This window comes from Erythrolamprus reginae, chromosome 2, assembly GCF_031021105.1.
Source record: "Erythrolamprus reginae isolate rEryReg1 chromosome 2, rEryReg1.hap1, whole genome shotgun sequence".
NCBI classification, from domain to species: Eukaryota; Metazoa; Chordata; class Lepidosauria; order Squamata; family Dipsadidae; genus Erythrolamprus; species Erythrolamprus reginae.
Genome location: NC_091951.1, coordinates 3,818,477 through 3,833,960, shown reverse-complemented (window position 1 = coordinate 3,833,960; position 15,484 = coordinate 3,818,477). Strand labels below are relative to the sequence as shown.

At 45.2% G+C, this 15,484-nt stretch overlaps 1 pseudogene; it reads right to left on the bottom strand.

Annotated features, from left to right (window-relative positions):
* Positions 1 to 15,484, bottom strand: part of LOC139162979 (zinc finger protein 208-like) — a 37,071-nt pseudogene that overhangs the window by 20,631 nt on the left and 956 nt on the right.

Here is a 15,484-nt window from a genome sequence, read left to right as displayed (position 1 = left end):
TTCTTGAAGCATATGGTAAAAAGCACCCAAATAATAAGAAATGCCCCCCAGCCCACACCTGTTTTTGAAAAGAATAAGAGAAAAAAACCCAGCCCTCAACTGGTTTTGGAAATGGTTCCAGTGTGTATACACACACACACATAAGGGGGGGAGCGAGACAGGGATGGAAAAAGAGGAGAAGTGAGAGGGAAAAGGAATGAGGGAAAAAGGGAGGAAGAGAGAGAAATGACAAACATGAGAGAGAAAAGGGGGAAAGACAGGAGAAGTACCCAGAAATGAGATATAAATTTGAGTAGGGATGATTGATGATTGACTGTATTTATAAGGGGATGTTACATGGGATTGTATATACGAGGGGGTTATGTATGTATGTATGTATGTATGTATGTATGTATGTATGTATGTATGTATTTATTTATTTATTTGATTTGTGTCATTTTGGTTGGTGGTGTGCCCCAGGATTTTGTAAATGTAAAAAATGTGCCACGGCTGAAAAAAGGTTGAAAATCAATGAACTAGACAATATTGCTTGGCGGGGCTTAGGGGAAGAGCCTTCTCTGTGGCGGCCCCGACCCTCTGGAATCAGCTCCCCCCAGAAATTCGTACTGCCCCCACCCTCCTTGCCTTCCGTAAGAGTCTTAAGATTCATTTATGTCACAAAGCTTGGTGCTATTAGACTGCTGCCCTCTGCCCAAAGTCATGCGAGTTAGTGGTCCTGAATGGGTATGAGTGTTTTTATGGTCTTTGGGTTTTTAGGTTGTTAGTTATTAATAGCATTCAGGTTGTTATATATTGTTATTTCATATGTTGTAAGCTGCCCTGAGTCCTCAGAGAGAGATGGCATAAAAATCGAATGAATGAATGAATGAATGAATTAATAAATAAATGTCAACCTCTCAGCAGTCTTTATATCCCCTAGACATTTCTTTGCTCAGGACACCTCACAGGTGAACACATAAAGGTACTTACCTCCAGTTATGCTGCCCACAGATTTATTGATTTATTTATTAGATTTGTGTCCCCAAAATGGGAGGAAAGCCAAGGAGAACCCTCAGCCAGACCAGTGAGAGGCTTCAGAGGAGAAGAGGGTGATTCCTCTCCTTAAACACACGTCTCCCTGACTCAAAACCTCTGGACAAACGGCCCTTTTCAGTTGACTGCCCCTCGACCCCCCCTTTCTTTCTGTGGGTCAGGGGGTCCTTTTCCCTGCAAAGCGGCCCCGAACGGAGATACCGAAGACGAGAAGCAGCGGATGAAAGGTAACCAGGGAGAGAAGCAACCTGGAACTAAGGAGAATCTTCCTCACAATGAGAATTAACCAGCGGAACTGCTTACCACCAGAAGTCGTGGGGGGTCATCACTGGAGGGTTCTAAGAAGAGACTGGACATCCCCTTGTCACAGTGTTTCCAACCTTTTTTGAGCCGTGGCACATTATTCATATTTTCAAAATCCTGGGGAACATTGAGCAGAGGGGGGGAGACGGAAGGGGGGGGCTAAAAAAAAGTTTGGACAAAATAAATATCTCTCTTCCTCCCTTTCGCTCTATTTCTCCCTCCCTCTTTCTCTTTCTTCCTTCCCTTCTTTCTCTCTCTCCATCCCTTTTTGTTTCTTCCTTCCTCTTTTTTGCTTTCTCCCTCCTTCCCTCCCTCTATGTCTTTCTCTCTCCTTCCTTCCCCCTCTCTTGCTCTCTCTTGCTTTTTTTCTCTCTTGCTCTCTCTGTGTCTCTCTTGTTCTCTTTCTCTCTCTCTTGTATCTCTCTTTCTCTCTTTTGCTGTCTTTCTCTCTCTCTGTCTCTATTGCTATCTCTTTCTCTCTGTCTCTTCTGCTATCTCTCTTTCTCTCTCTCTCTGCCTCTCTTGCTATCTCTTTTTCTCTCTCTTTCTCTCTCGTTACACCACGCCGACAACAGCAGCATCGGGCAGTAACTGGGCATGGGTCTGGCACCTCCGGCCCAGCCAGCAAGCCAGTGCCAGCCCCACAGCGCCAGCATGTATGGCGTCCAGCAGCACGTCCAACCGCCACCATCGGTGCCTCCACCCTGGAGCTCCCTCTCGCCGCCGCCATCTCCTGGCAACTGCCTGGGGCTGCTGCAGCCGGCACCCTCCTGCTCTCACTGCCAGTGCCCTCCCGCAGAGCCCCAAAGGATACTGGTTGCCACCCCCACCAGGGAAGCTCCAGCTGGGCATACCGCTGCCGGTGCCTCCACCCTGGGGCTCTTGCCACTGCCATCCCCTGGCTACCACCTGGTGCCGCTGCTGATGGCGTTCTCCTGCTCTCGCTGCCGGTGCCCTCCCGCTGGGCCCCAAAGGACACTTGCCGCCGACACCAGGGAAGTTCCAGCTGGCGGGGCGCTGCCAGTGCCGGTACCTCCGACCTGGCGCTCCCACTCGCAACTTTTCTCCCCGGCTACTGCCCGATGCCGCTGTTGCCGGTGCTCTCCTGCCGGGCGCCAAATAAGGAAGGCGGGAAAAAGGAGGCGCAAAGAATGAAGCTCTCCTTTTTCCCGCCTTCCTTCTTTGGGGCCCAGCAGGAGAGCGCCAGAAACAGCGGCATCGGGCAGTAGCCGGGGGCAGCTGCGAGTGGGGGCTCCAGGTCGGAAGCGCCGGCAGCGCCCTGCCCAGCTGCAGCTTCCCATGGAGCTTCGCGGCACACCTGACCATCAGTGTTCCTTTTAATTTTTTTTCGGGGTGAGCGGAAAAGTATAGTGTCTGAGCGGCATATAAGTATAAATAAATAAATAAAGTGTGGGCGTGCGCTATCACACATGAGCAAGTTCTTGCATCCATAATTCTATCCTTTCTATGTCTTCCTCCCTCCCTTTCCTTTCTATCTCTCCCTCCCTCTTTCCTTTCTATCTTTCTCCCCCTGCTTTTCTCCAAGCCCTTCCTTTTCCCTCTCCCTATCCTACTACCCCCCTCTCCCTCCTTTCTATCTCTCCCTCCCTCTTTCCTTTCTATCTCTCCCTCCCTTTCCTTCTCCCTCTTTCCTTTCTATCTTTCTCTCCCCCTGCCTTTCTCCAAGCCCTTCCTTTTCCCTCTCCCTATCCTACTACCCCCCTCTCCCTCCTTTCTATCTCTCCCTCCCTTTCCTTTCTATCTCTCCCTCCCTTTCCTTCTCCCTCTTTCCTTTCTATCTCTCCCTCCCTCTTTCCTTTCTTTCTCTCCCCCTGCCTTTCTCCAAGCCCTTCCTTTTCCCTCTCCCTATCTAACTACCCCCTCTCCCTCCTTTCTATCTCTCCCTCCCCCTTTCTCTCTCTCTTCCTTCGTCTTTCCTTCCCTCTCTCTCTCCATCCCTCTTCCTTTCTCTCTTCCTTCCATCCTTCCTCTCTTTTTTGGTCTTTCTCTCTCCCTCCTTCCCTCCATGTCTTTCTCTCTTCCTCCTTCCCCCCTCTTTCTCTCTCTTGCTTTTTTCCCTCTTTCTCTCTTTCTTTCTTTCTCTCTCACTCCCTCCCCTCCTTTTTCTCTCTCTCGTTCACCACGCCGGCAACAGAGAATAAGAGAGAGAGCGGGAGAGAGTGGAGGGTGTCGTTTTCTTCGCTTCCGCCCAGCGGCTCTACAGCAAAGAGGAAGCAGCCATGCACCCCCTCGCTCTCTCAGGCATCCCTGGCGCCCGGCTACGCTCCGCCTCCCGGTAGCCTGGCCGACTTTTGGAGCCGTTTTGTTTTCGGCCGGGCTACCAGGACGCGGAGCGTGGCCGGGCGCCATGTCTTTGCCTCCACACACCACCTCCGCCTGGCCAAAAACGAAACAGCTCCAAAAGTCGACCGGGCTACCGGGAGGCAGAGCATGGCTGGGCGCCGTGTCTTCACCTCTGCGCGGCTCTGCAGCAAAGAGGAAGCAACCATGCACCCCCTCGCTCTCCCAGGCGTCCCCGGCACCTGGCCACGCACCGCCTCCGCCCGGCTGACTTTTACAAGCCACGGAGTGTTGAAGAAACGTGGGCAAATCTTGGAAGCCTCACGATGGCTCTCGCGGCTGCGTTCTGAAGTCTCCGAACACTTTTCAAATGTAGCCCCATGTAGAGAGCGTTGCAGTAATCGAACCTCGAGGTGATGAGGCCATGAGTGACCGTGAGCAATGACTCCCTGTCCAAGTAGGGCTGCAACTGGTGCACCAGGCGAACCTGGGCAAACGCCCTCCTCACCACAGCCGAAAGATGATGTTCCAATGTCAGCTGTACATCAAGGAGGACACCCAAGTTGCGAACCCTCTCTGAGGGGGTCAGTAGTTCCGCCCCCAGGGTAATGGACGGACAGATGGAATTGTCATTGGGAGGCAAGACCCACAGCAACTCCGTCTTCTCTGGGTTGAGTTTGTTGACACCCATCCAGGCCCCAACAGCCTCCAGGCACCGGCAAATCACTTCCACTGCTTCGTTGACTGGACATGGGGTGGAGATGTATAACTGGGTATCATCGGCGTATTGATGATACCTCACCCCATGCCTTGGAGGAGCAACAAGTTACAATCATAGTTATTAGTGGAAGGAAATGGGTGAAAGGAATGAGGAAAAAATTAGTAGTAATAGTAGTGCAAACTTAGTAAACAGTTTGACAGTGTTGAGGGAATTATTTGTTTAGCAGAGTGATGGCATTCGGGGAAAAACTGTTCTTGTGTCTAGTTGTGCAGTGCTCTTTACCAATGTTTTGAGGGTAGGAGTTGAAACATTTATGTCCAGGATGCGAGCCCTCTTTTTGACTCATGAAGTATACAGGTCCTCAGTGGAAGGCAGGTTAGCAGCAATTGTTTTTTCTGCAGATCTGATTCTCCTCTGAAGTCTGTCTTGGGTTGCAGAACCAAACAAGACAATTATGGAGGTGCAGATGACAGACTCAATGTTTCCTCTGTAGAACTGTATCAGCAGCTCTTTGGGCAGTTTGAGCTTCCTGAGTTGGTGCAGAAAGAACATTGTTCATTGAATTTTGATTCCATGCCTTTGCCCCTACTGCTATTTCGGCCTCATCAGCTAGCCATACCTTACTGGGATTTGATCCTGGGGCCTCTGCCTTGTAAGGCAGAGAAATAACCTCTAGGCCAGCAGATCTGATCCCTTCAGCTTTGGACCAGGGAAGGGTTAAGTTTTTTCTGTTGGATTACCCTGGTATATTGAAGGAACGTCACATCTCCTTTTTGCTCTAGGCAAGATATATATACACATGCGCACATGTCATTCCTTCTAATAACTATGATCACACCAACCAATCAGATCACTGAAACATAATCACCCAATCTATTTGCTACATTCAAAACAAATCTCCACCCCCACACTATATACTAGGAAGAAATGACAGTTGCTAACATTCCATTTACAACAACACAAAGATTGGAACTTCAGCCTGATGATGGTGAATGTGATTTCGCCGAAACGTCGCATAGACATGCAAAACATTACACAGGGCAAAACCCGAACTCAGAACAATCTACACACACACACACACACACACACACACACACACACACCACATATATATATATATATATATACACACACACACACACACACACACGCGCGCGCACAGATCCAGCCTACCCCATCCTGATATGCGCCTCCTTCTTCTGATGTGCACCATCCTGAGTGGCCTGGGCCAGTCCTGTATGTCCTCCCACCTCCTCCTGTGCGCATTCAAGCCCGCCGGGATGTGATGGGCTGGGCAAGTGATGTAGGTCAATGCCTTACTTTCTAGGACAGCCATTCGGGCTTGATCCGATGACATTGCTGGCCCTATCCAGCCGCGCAACTTGAGTTTCACACCCGTTTCTTAAAAAGTTATTTATACACTTTTCTTTAACATAACTGCTTAGAAAACAGTGTATTATCTGGGTCAATTTGGCTGTACATAATAATAGTAATAATAATGTTATACACTTATACCTAGAAAAAAATCCTCCAACTTCTAATAGCTCTATTGTCTTACCATTAACGAAACAAATCACATGTTAAAAAATTTCTGTGCTTTCTTTCTCCTTTATCTTTGATGTTAATATGTCTGTTTCTGCACAATCTAGTATTTTTCTAATTGTATTCTCATCTGAGGGAGTTTCCACATTCTTCAGTGCTGGGAAAATACATTTCGTAGGAACATTTCATACAGACATGTAGCATTAAAGATTCGTTCCCTCTGTCATACTTTCATGCTATTATATTTAACAAAATATTTCTGGTTTAAATCTATATGTTGCTTTAACATTTTCTCTAACCATGTTTGTATTTTCAACCTTTTTTTTCTTTTTTATCTTTCTCATATATCGATTGCATTTGCTGGTGTGCTAGGTCCACAACTTGATTTTGTAGTTCTTGTTTTGTTTTTAGTTCCCCTTCCTCATTCAGAATGTCTCTATATGGTACATTTTATTCAAAGTTTACAACATTTGGATGTATCAGTGCTTACATTGTGGAAAGCTAAGCTGGTATTTTCATATGGGTTTTTCCTTTAACCTTTTCCCATACTAAGAGTAGAGCATTTCTTACATATTTTACATACTGTCTTTGAAAATATCTATGCATTTTATTATTTTCACACCACAAAAAAGCATGCCATCCCAAATGAAGATCGTGTCCCTCTAACAATAGTACTCTTATGTGTCTTACGATTTAGCCATTGTTTTCTCCAAGTTAGAATGGAAGCCTGGCAATAAAGCCCCCAGTCTGGCTGCCCAAAGCTACCTATATGTTTGATAGGTCTGTTTAATTCAGAGGTTTCTTTAGATATTAACTTGTTACTATTTAGCTGTCCTTGGGGTAAGTTAATTTTTGTAATTGTATACAGGAAAACCGCTATAAGAATAAACACAAGGTGACTGAGAGGAGAGAGCTTCTAAACAAAGAGACATCTTCTCAACCCAGAGAAATTTCTTCCTAGCTTGGAGCAGCTTTGCTCATAAAATCCTGTCTTCGTGTCGATGATTACTACACAGTTTCCCAAGTCCAATTTAATTTGTTGTATTAATCTTTTATACTTATTGCACATCTTGCTGTTACGTATACTCCCAAGTACTTATATTTCTTGATCATCTGAAGGTCTATCTTTGTCAATTCATTTTTCTGTTGATCTATATTCCATTTTTACAAAAACCCGTCTGCCTTCCATACATTTCTATTTCCCTCTGGTGTGGTTCTTCTTATGGAAAATAAGCTTACACTTAAATCTGTAGCTCTTCCCACATTCCAGGCATTGATAGGGTTTCTCACCTGTGTGGATCCTTTTATGGGAAGTCAAAGACGTATTGGCAGTGAAAGTCTTTCCACACTCTGTGCACTTGTAAGGTTGTTCTCCTGTATGTTTCATGTTATGAGAATTAAGTTCACTGCTTCGGAGAAAGTTCTTCCCACACTCCATACATTTATAGGGTTTTTCTCCTGTGTGCAACCGTTTGTGACTACTAAGAGCACTGTTTGCACTGAAACTCTTCCCACACTCCATGCATTTATAGGGTTTTTCTCCTGTGTGGAGCCGTTTATGGAAATCAAGGTGACTGTTAGTGTTGAAGACCTTCCCACAGTCTAGGCATTTGTAGGGTTTTTCTCCTGTATGGAGCCATTTGTGACGACTAAGAGAACTGTTTGCACTGAAGCTCTTCCCACACTCCATGCATTTATAGGGTTTTTCTCCTGTGTGGAGCCGTTTATGGGAAACAAGGCTTCCGCTATGGCTGAAGCTCTTCCCACAGTATAGGCATTTATAGGGTTTTTCTCCTGTGTGGAGCCGTTTGTGACGACTAAGAGCACTGTTTGCACTGAAGCTCTTCCCACACTCCATGCATTTATAGGGTTTTTCTCCTGTGTGGAGCCGTTTATGGGAAACAAGGCTTCCGCTATGGCTGAAGCCCTTCCCACAGTCTAGGCATTTATAGGGTTTTTCTCCTGTGTGGAACCGTTTGTGACGACTAAGAGCACTGTTTGCACTGAAGCTCTTCCCACACTCCATGCATTTATAGCGTTTTTCTCCTGTGTGGAGCCGTTTGTGATGACTAAGAGCACTGTTTGCACTGAAGGTCTTCCCACACTCCATGCATTTATAGGGTTTTTCTCCTGTGTGGAGCCGTTTATGGGAAACAAGGCTTCCGGTATGGCTGAAGCTCTTCCCACAGTCTAGGCATTTATAGGGTTTTTCTCCTGTGTGGAGCCGTTTGTGACGACTAAGAGCACTGTTTGTCGTGAAGCTCTTCCCACACTCCATGCATTTATAGGGTTTTTCTCCTGTGTGGAGCCGTTTGTGACGACTAAGAGTACTGTTTGCACTGAAGCTCTTCCCACACTCCATGCATTTATAGGGTTTTTCTCCTGTGTGGAGCCGTTTATGGGAAACAAGGCTTCCGCTATGGCTGAAGCCCTTCCCACAGTCTAGGCATTTATAGGGTTTTTCTCCTGTGTGGAACCGTTTGTGATGACTAAGAGCACTGTTTTCCCTGAAGCTCTTCCCACACTCCATGCATTTATAGGGTTTTTCTCCTGTATGGAGCCGTTTATGGGAAACAAGGCTTCCGCTATGGCTGAAGCTCTTCCCACAGTCTAGGCATTTATAGGGTTTTTCTCCTGTGTGGAGCCGTTTGTGACGACTAAGAGCACTGTTTGCACTGAAGCTCTTCCCACACTCCGTGCATTTAAAGGGTTTTTCTCCTGTGTGGACTCTTTTATGAGAAATAAGATGAGACTTCTTTCTGAACCTATTCCCACAATCCACACATTTATGAGGTTTTTCCCATGGGTGCATCCTTCTATGGCACATCAGGGAACTACTACTTTTGAAGCGCTTTCCACATTCTAGGCATTTAAAGGGCTTTTCTGCACAATATATCCTTTTATGGGAAGTTAGGGAACTCTTCAGGCTGAACCTTTTCCCACATTCCACACATTTATGGATCTTTTCATGAGAAGTTGAATGACCTTTTCTCCCAATGCTTTTTCCACAGCTCACACTGTTGTAGGGCTTCTCCCTTGCCTGGTTCATTTTATGTGAACGAAGATCATAACGGCTGGAGCTTTTTCCAGGTTTGCAATGGTTACTAACTTTGGGATTTGCTTTGAATCTTTTTCTATATTGATATTTCCCCGTATTTTTGGGGGAATCACGATCCATTTCCACACATTCAAGAATAGATTTTTCTCTCCAATTTTGCTTCTTTTCATGTTTCTTCCTTCCCCGCTGATTTGTAGAGGTCTCCTCAGGAATTTCAGTTTTGATTGTTTGCAATGGCATTACATTTGGCTGTTGGTCGATTTCTTTCTTCTGCATATCAGATGCTTGCAGGGGAAGAAAAACAATTTAGAATTATAATAAGCTACAACCTCCACTTTGGTGTAACTATGCATACATTTATCTACTACTGGGAGGAAAGAACAAGGGAAATGACAGCATGAATATTAGTAACTTACTTAAAACACTAGGATGGCTGTACATCGAACCATTATTATTATTATTATTATTATTATTATTAATTAGATTTGTATGCCGCCCCTCTTTGCAGACTCAGGGCGGCTCACATAGTTCCCTCTAAGCTGCGCAGAGGTTTTTACCTCTCAGCTCGGGAATTTCAAATTTAGCCCGGAGGACCGATCTCCGCGCTGGAATTTGAAATGAGAACTGTTGCTGCTCTACAAACGTAGGGCAGCAACAGTTCCTTAAGGAAAGCCGGGAAAGAAAGGGCCCAATTGCAGTCCCGCTTTCTTCCCCGCCCCTTAAATCCCGGATTTTCTCCTCCCCATCCCCCCTCCCGCAGCCAAACGGTTGTTTAGCTGCCGGCGGGTAAGGTAAGAAAATAGTCCGGGGCCCCTAGGCCTGGCAGCGCGGCCTGCTGCCAGGACTCTCCTCTAAGCCTCCGTGCGATGGGGCACTGGGAGTGGGGGGCCACGACAAGGGGCTGTGGGGAGCTAAGAGCCCGCCGCTAGGCCTCTAAGCATTTGTAGGGGGGATGCCGGCGACGATCGGGAGTCGCAGCGTCCATGGGGGTGGGGAATAGCGACGACTGTCCGGACAGGGAGCCGGAGAAAGGTAAGAGGCTGGGATTCATGCGGCAGAAGGCAGTCCCGGAGATATTCTAGTCCGATGTCATGAAGGGCTTTATAGGTCAAAACCAACACTTTGAATTGTGACCAGAAACTGATCTGCAACCAATGCAGACTGCGGAGGGTTGGTGTGACATGTGCACACCTACGGAGGCCCATGATTGCTCTCACAGCTGCATTCCGCATGATCTGAATTTTCCGAACACTTTTCAAAGGTAGCCCCATGTATTGAGCCTTACAGAAGTCGAACCTCGAGGTGATGAGGGCATGAGGGACTGTGAGTAGTAACTCCCGGTCCAGGTAGGCTGCAACTGGTGCAGCAGGCGAACCTGGGAAAACGCCCCCCTCGCCACAGCTGAAAGATGGTTCCCTCTTTAAAAAATTAAAGCAAAAACAAGTCTTGACATCTGGACAAGGCACACAAATATTCTCAATTATGACACACCCAACTTGCATTCAATAAGACAACGTATGTAATTGCAACACAAACAAGACAAAATTTGTGGCCTAGAAGGACAACTGCATCAGGAATAAACATCCTCTCCCTGACCATCTTCCCAATTACTCTGCAGTAATGACCCAGAGCTCAAGGATGACCACAAGACTGAACGTCAACATTCGGGGTGGACAACAAAATGGAAACACTTGACTTTTTTGCCTCATGTTTGAACATGTTCAAATCAAACAAAATTTGACATATATTAATGTTTTTTAAAATTCTTTTATTTGATATGTTTTTTTAAACTACCTTTTTTTAAAAACAGAAATTTAAGGAAATTGGTTATAACCTTCTAGAAGGGGCAGACCTCTCAGACTTTCAAAGAGGCCAAATTGTTGGTGCTCGAATGGCAGGCGCTTGTGTAACAGAAAGTGCCCGAATGTTTGGCGTTTCAAGAGGTCATGTCTCAAAAGTCATGACTGCTTTTGAAAGAGAACGGAAAAACGTCCTCAGCCAAGCACAGGTCTGGTCAAAAGTTGAAGTGGTCTGAGAGAGACCGTCGGACTCTAAAGGGAATTGTTAGAGCGGATCGCAAGACCACAGCTCCTAAAATCACTTCAGAGCTCAATAGACACGTACAGAACCCAGTTTCCACAAAAACTGTTCGAAGGGAGCTTCACAAATCTGGATTCCACGGAAGAGCTGCAATGAGAAAACCTCTGCTCTCAAAGACAAATGTTTCAAAGCTTTTAGAGTGGTGTAGAAACCACCAGAAATGGTCCCTTGAGCACTGGGAAAATGTGATTTTCTCCGACCTACAGCTGTGTGTTTACATTTGGAGACAGCCAAAATAATCATTTCATCCAGACTGTTTTCTCCCATCCGTCAAACGTGGCGGGGGTTCAGTGATGATCTGGGGTGCTATTTCTTGGAAATCCACCGGGACAATGGAAGAATTAACAGGACTTTTGGCTGACCAAATTCATCCTATAATTCAAGAACTGTTTCCAAAGGGGGATGCCATCTTTCAAGATGATAATGCACCAATCCATAGAGCAAGAAGTCTTAAAGAATGGCACGAGGAACATTCTAATGGAGTTCAGCATCTCACCTGGCCACCACAATCACCAGACCTCAACATTATTGAGCATTTATGGTCGATTTTAGAGATTCAAGTAAGAATTCGATTTCCACCACCATCGTCTCTAAAAGAACTGGTGGGTGCTTTAACTGGAGAATGGGCTAAAATTCCTTTGGAAACAATTGACAATTTGTATGAATCAATATCTCGGAGGATTGAGGCTGTATTTTCCGCAAAGGGTAGACCAACATCATATTAAAAGATATTTTGATGATTTTTCAAGCTGTTTCCATTTGTTTGTCCACCCCTGTATATATTTAAGTATCTAGAGACAATTTGCCGTGGGTTAAATTTTCATGCAGAGGAACCCTTACCTAAGGAAGCCACCATCCCAGATGTTTCCATCATGACTTCTTCATACAGGGCTTTCTGGCTGGGATCAAGCAGCAACCACTCTTCATTGTTGAAATGGATGGCCACCTCCCCAAAGGACACAGGACCCTAAAGAAGGAAGGAGGGTTGTAAGCAGACTCGGTGGAATTTGCAAGATCTCCTACAATCTGCAAATCCTAAAAGCACAAATGTCTATGAGGATTCTCAGCCATCCATGGTCATGGTTGTCCAAAACGTGCTTTTTCAAAAGACAACTGGACTTTCTGGTTTTCCTTTGAAGATGTTTCATTTCCCATCCAAGATGTTTCTTCAACACCCAGAATGTCCAGTTGCCTCTTGAAAAAAGGACCTTTGGATCTAAAAGCCAAAGTAAAAATTATTCATTGGACATTTCATCAATATGCAGATGATACCCAGCTTTACATCTCCACCCCATGCCCAGTCAACGAAGCGGTGGAAGTGATGTGCCGGTGCCTGGAGGCTGTTGGGGCCTGGATGGGTGTCAACAGACTCAAGCTCAATCTGGATAAGACGGAGTGGCTGTGGGTTTTGCCTCCCAAGGACAATCCCATCTGTCCGTCCATCACCCTGGGGGGGGGGAATTATTGACCCCCTCAGAGAGGGTCCGCAACTTGGGCGTCCTCCTCGATCCACAGCTCACATTAGAAAAACATCTCTCAGCTGTGGCGAGGGGGGCGTTTGCCCAGGTTCGCCTGGTGCACCAGTTGCGGCCCTATCTGGACCGGGACTCATTGCTCACAGTCACTCATGCCCTCATCACCTCGAGGTTTGACTACTGTAATGCTCTCTACATGGGGCTACCTTTGAAAAGTGTTCGGAAACTTCAGATCGTGCAGAATGCAGCTGCGAGAGCAGTCATGGGCTTACCTAGGTATGCCCATGTTTCACCATCACTCCGCAGTCTGCATTGGCTGCCGATCAGTTTCCGGTCACAATTCAAAGTGTTGGTTATGACCTTTAAAGCCCTTCATGGCATTGGACCAGAATATCTCCGAGACCGCCTCCTGCCGCACGAATCCCAGCGACCGATTAGGTCCCACAGAGTGGGCCTTCTCCGGGTCCCGTCAACTAAACAATGTCGGTTGGCGGGCCCCAGGGGAAGAGCCTTCTCTGTGGCGGCACCGGCCCTCTGGAACCAACTTCCCCCAGAGATTAGAACTGCCCCTACTCTTCCTGCCTTCCGTAAACTCCTTAAAACCCACCTTTGCCGTCAGGCATGGGGGAACTGAAACATCTTCCCCATGGCATGTTTAATTTATATATGGTATGCTTGTGTGTATGTCTGTTAGTATATGGGGTCTTTTTAAATCTTTAATATTTTAAATTGTTAGATTATTTATGATTTGTTTCTACGTGTTGTGAGCCGCCCCGAGTCTTCGGAGAGGGGCGGCATACAAATCTAAGTAATAAATAAATAAATAAATAAATAAATTTCTCTACGTAGATTCTACACATTATATGATAAAAGGGCAGAATACTACTACTACTGCCTACAGCCTACTACTGTCTGACAGCCTACTACTGAACTTCAATTAGTGCATGCTTTATCGCCTTGACTGCCTCTCCTGACCTTCAATATCATCAACCTGCCTTCATCAAGTGGTCATCTTGTTGTCATATTCCTCAGATTGCCCTGGAGGCCTATAGATCACCCCAATTCTAATGACAGAACCCTCTTTAGTTTGCATGCAAACCCAGAGAGTCTCCAGCTCTTTACCTGCATTTTGAATGATAATTTTTTGTCACCAAAATAAGCATCAGAGGTGCTTATTTGGGGGGAGGTCTTATTTTTTTCACAGCCGCAACCGACAGAGGTGGGGTGGTGGCAGGGGTCTGAGCCGCAGCTTCTTCGGTGCTGCAGCTACTAAGCAAGGCGGTGGGAGGGTGGAGGACGAAATGCCAACAGTACAAGCATTCAAAGATGATTTAGCATTTATTTTAGAAGAACTATTGGAAACGGACCCTAAGTTAAGGGGAATAATAAAAGAATATGGGATTGAAAATAAACAATATCTCAGGGACCGCCTGAATCCCAGCGACCAGTTAGGTCCCACAGAGTTGGCCTTCTCCGGGTCCCGTCGACTAAGCAGTGTCGTCTGGCGGGACCCAGGAGAAGAGCCTTCTCTGTGGCGGCCCCGACCCTCTGGAACCAGCTCCTCCCAGATATCAGAGTTGCCCCCACCCTCCTTGCCTTTCGCAAGCTCCTTAAAACCCACCTCTGTCATCAGGCATGGGGGAATTGAAATTTTCCTTTCCCTCTAGGCTTATAGAATTTATACATGGTATGCTTGTATGTATGAGTGGTTATTTAAATTGGGGTTTAGATTATTTTTAATATTAGATTTGTTTATATTGTCTTTTTATATTGTTGTTAGCTGCCCCGAGTCTTCGGAGAGGGGAGGCATACAAATCTAATAAATACAAATACAAAGATAAAATTAAAATCTTACTTAAAAGCAAGATGTGTTGCAATCAAGGAAGATAATTACACAAGACAGCTGCAACAAATTAAAAAAGATTTGGATAAATGGAAAAATGTGCAGCTATCAAAGGTATGGAGAATAGCAACTACAAAAACTGAACATCTTGCCAAAGTGACTTTTCCTATTCCAAATGGTCCCAATAGAAGTAGGAAAAATACATTGATGAATTAAATACTATAATTTTGAAAGATGTCTGGCAAGGGGAAAAAAAAAACAAGAATAGGATTGATAACGTTGCAAGAGTCCAAAACCAATGGGGGCTTCCGTCCCCTGTCCAATTGTCTCTCCTTTATCTCCTTTATCTTTTCTTCCTTTCATGTGTCCTCTCCTCTATTTTTATATCTTTTCTCCTATCCTTTTCTTTACATATATTACTACTTGTCTATTCTCTTCAATGAGTATTGTGTATTGGACTAAATAAATCAATCAATAAATAAAAATAAAATACCGGATTGGGAGCTCCATTACCATGCAGCTGTATCAACATGGGTGAGAGAATAGATAACTGTTAGTTCAGAGGTCTGCAAAATTATAAATAATCTTTTTTTGGGGGGGGGGGGGAATTTATTACTGTTTTTCACACCTTACAGAGATTTCAATTTACATACCTCAAATTACAATATAATACAATACAATATCAAATGCCAAATTCTTAGTCAAATTAATCATTTTCTTTCTAATTATTTACCCAATAATTTCTGGTATACGTCATTCATCCTGTGCTACCTCATTTCCAGGTGCTATCATCCAGATTTTAGAGAATGTTCTTCTCTTTCATTTATATTTCTAGCTATCTAAATTTCTACTGGCTACTTGCTATTTTTAGATTAGATTTATTGATTAGATTTTTTTCTTTGTATTTTATACTTCACTAAATTAATAATAAAAAAGTTAAAATGAAAAAAACCCCACACCACTCATGAACATTTATGAAACTACTACGCAGGCGTTTCCAGGCCTCAAGGTGTAGATAATACAGAAAGCAATTTCTGCTCCTCCTGTTTTTATCCCTTTCCCCAATACAAAAACAAGATTAAACTTGCAATAAAGGAGATTTAGCCTAA